Source organism: Equus przewalskii, chromosome 1, assembly GCF_037783145.1.
Source record: "Equus przewalskii isolate Varuska chromosome 1, EquPr2, whole genome shotgun sequence".
NCBI lineage: Eukaryota > Metazoa > Chordata > Mammalia > Perissodactyla > Equidae > Equus > Equus przewalskii.
Window position 1 is genome coordinate 178,522,513 of NC_091831.1, and position 7,382 is coordinate 178,529,894.

Here is a 7,382-nt window from a genome sequence, read left to right on the forward strand (position 1 = left end):
TCAAAATGTACTACAAAGCCATAGCGATCAAAATGGCATGGTACTGGTACAAAAACAGACACACAGATCAATGGAACAGAACTGAAAGCCCAGAAACAAAACCATATCTCTACGGAGAGCTAATCTTCAACAAAGGTGCCAAGAACATACAATGGAGAAAAGACAGTCGCTTCGATAAATTGTGTTGGGAAAACTGGACAGCCACAGGCAAAAGACTGAAGGTAGACCATATCTCACGCCATACACACAAAAAAAAACCCCTCAAAATGGATCAAAGACTTGAAGATATGTTTTAAAACTATAAACTCCTGGAAGATAATATTGGTAGTACACTCTTTGACATCGAACTAAAAAGGATCTTTTCGAATACCATGTCTTCTCAGACAAGGGAAACAAAAGAAAAAATAAACAAGCGGGACTTCATCAGACTAAAGAGCTTCTGCAAGGCCAAGGAAACCAGAATCAAAACAAAGAGACAACCCAACAATTGGGAGAAAATATTTGCAAATCATGTATCTGACAAGGGGTTAATCTCCATAATATAAAAGGAACTCACACAACTGAACAATAAAAAAAAAAACAATCAAAAAATGGACAGAGGATATGAACAGACATTTTTCCAAAGAAGATATAGAGATGGCCAATAAACACATGAAGAGATGTTCCACATCACTAATCATCAGGGAAATGCAAATCAAAACTATACTAAGATACCACCTTACGTCTGTTCAAATGGCTATAATCACTTAGACTAAAAATAACCAATGTTGGAGAGGGTGTGGAGAAAAGAGAACCCTCACGCACTGCTTGTGGGAATGCAAACTGGTGCAGCCACCATGGGAAACAGTGTGGAGATTCCTCAAAAAACTAAAAATAGAACTACCGTATGACCCAGCTATCCCACTATGGGTATACCCAAGCAAATTGAAATCAACAATCCAAAGTAACATATGCACCCCTGTGTTCATTACAGCACTATTCACAATAGCCAAGACATGGAAACCATCCAAGTGCCCATCGACTGATGACTGGATAAAGAAGATGTGGCATGCACACACACACACACACACACACACACACACACACAGAGTGGAATACTATTCAGCCATAAAAAAACAAATTCATCCCATTTGTCCCATTTGCAATAACCTGGAAGGACCTGGAGGGAGCTGTGCTAAGCAAAATAAGCCAGACTGAGAAAGACGAACACCAGATGATTTCACTTCTATGTGGAATACAAATAAGCACATGGACAAAGAAGACAGTTCAGCAGTTACCAGGGGACGGGGGTGGGGGGGTGGGCACAGGGTGTAAAGGGGAACACTTATGTGGTGACAGACAAGAAATAATGTACAACTGAAATCTCACATTGATATAAACTACTATGAACTCAATAAAAAAATCAAGTGATTATTCAAAAACATTTAGGATTCTAATGGGAAAAATGTTCTTATATGGGCATGTCTAGCTACATAAAAAATTAAGATCAATGAAAACTGCTTGATTTATGTAAAAAAAAACTGTCAGAAAATAATAATAATAGCAGCTCACATTTAATGAGCATTTAAGTTCTTTAAGATTCTTAAAGTCTTGCCTTAAGGCCTTTTACAAAAAGGCTTGTAGTTTGATGCCATCGTTTTAAAATACTGATCCTATGCTCCTTTTTGCTTTTTTTTTGGCAATGGCTTTTCTCTTGTTCTTTTCCAAATTCGCTCTGATCCTCCTCCGTTTCCTGCTTAACATCGTTTCCCTTGGCCATTCCATACTATTTTATTGGATAACCTACACACGTTCACGTCTTCACAGTGTGCATTTGCATTTTCTTCAACTCTGCTCTTTGTCTATCTCCATTTTTCATCTGCATCTTAGAGGAGTAGCTCTTAGTTTAGAAGAATAGAGTGCAGGAGAGAGGAAAAAAGTGGGGGAAAACAGCAAAATTGAACTGGAATCAAAAGAACAGCCAAATTGACACTTCCATTACTGCACAAATTGCACAGATTAATCTTTGGTTGAATTCAAGCTATTCATAGTGGAGTGAAACGTCCAGGCTGGGCGATCACTGTTCTGTGAAGCCAGCGTGGCAAGGGGGACCAAAATCATCAGGGATTGGCGTGTTGATTGATTCAGATCGTGTATAAAGCAAATATTAAACTCCTTAACTGTTTCATCTCTTTTTCCTTATACATTCTTGAATAACGACTAGTGAGTGATACCACCATCACATCCCAGGGGAGAGCTTCTTCCTGCGTGGTGTGACCCCCAATCCCCACATATCGAGATGTCTTGTGTAAGTAAAAGCACAAGCAAGAAACTCATGCTCGAGTCTGTGTTAACGCTGTATTAAATCGCTTCTCTCAAGATCATTACGGACATCAATGATTGTTCCAGCTCAGTATGATTCGTAGACTTGCCTTCGAGGTTCACTAGTTCACTTTGAAACTTTTACTAAAATCTAACTTTATACACAGAGGACATTAAGAATAACCTTCCTTCTGAGGTTCTACGACAAGGCATATTCACCAGTGGAATAAAATATAAGCTATTTGAACACCATTAAGAATACTATCTATATTCAAGAGAATCTAGTAATTTTTTTTTCATTTATTCAACAAATATTTATTGGTCATTTGAAACGTGTCAGCCACTTTTCTAGGCACCTGAGATACTTTAGTGAACAAAACTGAGACATTCCCTGCCTTCATTTAGCTTACACTTTAATGGAGTGAGACAAGAAATGGAAATTATAAGATGTGTTCTAAATACAGAAGTACTAGGAAATATACGTACTTGTACAGATTCATATACATTACATTGGGGCTGTACCCAGGGAAGCATCTGGTGTGGAGAGAACACATTTGAAGGCAATTTTCTGGTGAGTCCTCAGGTGGCGGTGGTGGGTGGGTGACTGGCGGTAGCTTCTCTGGCAAAGGGAACACAGACAGGGCTTCTCTCCTGTGCGGATTCTCTCATGAGCCCGAAGGTTGGTTTTGTGGCTGAAGGACATTTCACACATGCTGCACCTGAAAGCTTTCTCTCCTCTGTGAATCTTCAGATGTATGAGTAGGTCTGATGCCTGGAAATAGCCTTTGTCACACTGGCCACAAATAAACGTCCTCTCATTATTGTATCTTCTTTGATGGGCTTTCAACTGAGACAGATACCTAAAGATCCTGGGACACTTCTCACATTTGTATGATTTGGGGGCTCCCTGGGATCTTTCTTGGTGTCCCCCACACGCTGAGTTTCCCTCAATGCTCTGATGGGTAGGAACACGCTCGGGGTAACCTGGTCTGGCCGAGAGAGAAACCCTGGTCCCATCTCCATAAGGACATCTTTATAAGGGGGTCTTTTCAGGGACCCTTCCTGGGACCTGCAGGTGCCTAGACCTGCTCTTCTGGAGCTGAGTGGATTTTCCAAAGAAACACCTCCCTCTCCAGGCCCAGGACAGTTATCTTCCTGGATGATGAGTAGGGAAGGTATTTGATTGTCTTGACTAGTCATACTGTCATTTGCTTGACAAGTTTTCAAAGAAATGTTGCCACCATTTTCTTTATCATCATCTCCTTGTTCTGTCTCCAGGGAAGGATCTTTGGGAGCCCAGAAAGGGGTCCCCATGTTCTCTCCAGTTGGGGCTCCTGTTGACAACTGTTTCGTGAGGTGAACAATGACTTATCTTAAGAGCATATTCTCAGAAAAGAGAGCTTCCTGCCCCTGCACGCAGATGTGGACTAAGCCAGGTGGCTTCATGCCATCATTGGTCAGATCTTCCATGAATTTCTCCATGTTTCTGCCACTTGATTCCCATTTCTCTTTCAACATGGACCCATCACTGCAGGAGCCATTGATCATAAATTGCTCCAGGACCAAACGAGGAATCATTTCATCCTTGTTGGGTTTTTCTGGCTGTAGCCAGGAGTGAAATAACTTACAGAGTCTTTGCAGTTCCTGCCTTGCACATGAGTTCTCGCCGTTTTGAAATAAGCTGTGTTCAGTGCTCGGGAACTCAGAGATCCCCTCTCCCTCCTGGACAGCAGGTCCTTGGCTGGATCTAAACTCATGATTTTCTGACCCAGGATCATTCCTGGATGGTTCACCTTGAAATGAGATTCTGAGATCTAAAGCCATTCTTAAAAGAATTCTCAGAGAGACTCAACTTCAGGGATTCAGTCTCTGCTGACTTGTTTCTCTGGGGATCTGTTTCAACATTAGTGGATGCTTAAAAACTGCAACCTCCTTGAATGAACCTCAAACCAGGTAAACCTGGGCCGAAGCCTGAGCTTCTGTGTGACTGGCTTTCTGCACTGAGTTCATCTCTAGTAATTTTTTTTAATATGTGGAATTTTTAAAAATTATGAAGATTTGACATTTTAAGGTTATATTAACTTTTCTCTCATGAGTCTGTCTTTCCCTATAGATATTTTATAACTTTTTCTTTTTGCATACAGTATATAAATCCCATTTCTCTCTCTTACTATGGAGGAACTAGTTGCCTGTATTATCCACCTATGACACTGAAAATAATAAATACTACGTAAGAGTAGATATTATTTAGATATACTAAGTTATTTCATAAAATATGGCATTTACTTCATGATTCTGGTAGATAAGAAGCTGATAAGAAAAACCTTTAAAGAAAGATAAGATGCACTGGTGACTTTTCATAAATACTATGTTCTAATAACAAGAGACAAGCCCAGGGCTGATAAACATTTCACCATTTGCTTTGAGCCAGGCACAGCACAATCAAGGAACAATTATTTCACATACACACTCACATATCATTATTTGGGTTGCAGCCTAGAGAATTTACCACACAAAAGTGCAGCTAATACAAAAGCACAGTGTTTAAATGTCAGATACCTAAAATGGACCATTTATCTTATTAAGAGGTAGGTTTAGAGCACAGACGCCCTTGTGCTGAAATTACAGGAGCACAGCTTTCCTCTGCACCTCTAGGAAACAGTGCTAGCCCTGCGGCCAAGGGCAATAAGGTGTATGCGTGCTATTTCTGATGCTAAGGAATGAAGACAGATGTACCAGCTGGAAGGCATTTTTCTATTTTCCCCACCATTCTACTTTCCTTCCCTTTCTCCATCTCTTGCCGTTTGTGCTCTCTTCTCTCCCTCCCAATGCCCTTCTTCTGAAAATGCCTCACATATCCCAAAGCTTTCTATGCCTTACTTTTTCTAGAAAAGTTGCTAAATCTTGCTGTACTCAGGCAAGAAAAATTCAAGAGTGTGAGTAGGGTAAACTTCTACATAATATTGTGATTATCTGTTCCTGTTGGACATGTGATTTGAAAGAGTAAAACAACAAAATGCCTCAAAGAGATCTGGATAGATTCCTCAAGGATGCAATGAAATGCAACATAAAGTTGAAAAATAACTGCTATCAACAAAAGTTATATATATAGTAGTATACTGCTTTACAGGATAGTGTGGTCTTAATTCAGCAGAAACATTATGCAACCTGTGGGGCAAAACAACCACAGTAAAAAAAACAACAGAATGCCCACGGACAGAGTCACCAATGCCAAGAAATCCAAGGCTTTCAAAAATCTTCTGGAAGAACCTACCATGGGCCTGTCCTTGATGACACTGAAGTCCAGCCTTGAATAATGTCATGATTTCTACATCTCTATTCTGAGACTTTATATATACTCAGCAATTCCACAAAGTCATTATTGATTAATTTTTAAAATCACCTGTTTAATAAAATAATACATGCTCATTGACAAAAAATTGAAAGATAAAGTGTAAAGACCTTTACTCCAAAAAGTACCTAAAATAAGAAATTATTACTGTTAATACTTTGGCATATGTTACTGTTTCTTTTTAATTTTGTTTTTCATTTAATAAATATGACATGTAACAATTGGTAAATTTAAGGAGCACGGCTGTTACTTTGATGCATTTATATATTGTATTATGATTGCTTTTGAAATGATACTTATCCTATTACATCATTATAGTACAGGATTACTGACTCTATTCATTATACTGTGCATTAGCTCTCTATAGCTTGTTTACCACTTGTTACAAGTTTGTGCCCTTAAACACCTACTGAATTTAGAATGTGAGTCTTATATTTTATCACTGCATAATTTACTTTTATATTCACCTCTTTGGGGAAATTTAAATGGTTTCATTTCACTGTATTACTGTATTGTTCAAAGCATCACCTTTCAATATTTGTTGGCTTCAAAAATGTCCATTACCTTTTTACGACAATTAGAAAAGTGTATTAAAGTCCTGAGCATCACCAGGATCAGTTGGGTTATTGGTCAGTAGGGAATGCCAGTGTGCTGCCTGGATGCCCCACCACTGCAGATTAAATCCCCTTTTCCTTCAATTGCTAGGAGTGTCACCTGCTGCCAGTTCACAGCTGACTCCCTCCCCTAGAACTGCCATCAGCCCGAGGAAGCTGCTTCACCTCCACTTGATACCCTTCCCAGTTCCTGATCTATGCACCGGTAGAAAGCCCCAGCCCTCTTGTTTCAATTCACAACTCCTGGGCCACATAGCTGCAGAACTCCCATGACATTGTGGTTCTTGTACCAGATCCTCTTCCTTCATTCGTCCCTCACAGTTGGTTTTAATCCACTCTGGTTGCTATAACAAGCATCATAGACCGAGTGGTTTACGAACAATGGAAATTTATTTCTTACAGCTCTGGGGGCTGGGAAGTCCAGGATGAAGGTGGCAGCAAATTTGGTGTCAGGTGAAGGCACGATTCCTGGGACACAGACGACCCTCTTCTTGCCTATCCTCACATGGCAGAAGGGGAGAGGGAGTCTCTGAGATCTCTTTTATAAAGCCTAATCCCAATAATGAGGGCTCTCCCTTCAGGACATAATCCACTCTAAAAGGCCCCACCTCCTAAAACCATCACCTTGAGGGTTAGAATTTTAACACATGAATTTGAGGGGCACACAACCTTTCAGTCTATAGCACAAGTTTCGAAACTGACAGGAACCCAACTTCCTGCAAGCTAATCTTCATTTCAGAGTCTATGCCCAGGAAACTGGCCTAAAGACATAGTTTATTGCAATTTTTGCAAAGACCACCAATCTGTAGGAAATAGTTTCTACATTGTTATTCAGTTGGAATTTGTAAATAATTCATTAATTTATGACCTGTGATCCAATTCATGATTGTCGATGTTATTTGCAAATTTCATTGGACTGAGATATGCATTTCTTATTAGTTTGCAACATTAAACAGTATATTTTCCTCTTTTATGTGCATTCATGACAGTGTTGCATCACGTGAATCTTGGTGTTTACCTATTTAACATTCTTTGCTGTTTGACAATACACCTCACTGTGTCCTATATGTGTTATACAGTCATTTCAGGATCATGGCAAAAAGCACCATATATCT

At 39.7% G+C, this 7,382-nt stretch overlaps 1 pseudogene; it reads right to left on the reverse strand.

Moving 5' to 3' along the window:
* Nucleotides 1–2,806: 2,806 nt before the first annotated feature.
* Nucleotides 2,807–4,125, reverse strand: LOC103558249 (zinc finger and SCAN domain-containing protein 4-like; annotated as a pseudogene).
* Nucleotides 4,126–7,382: the final 3,257 nt, after the last annotated feature.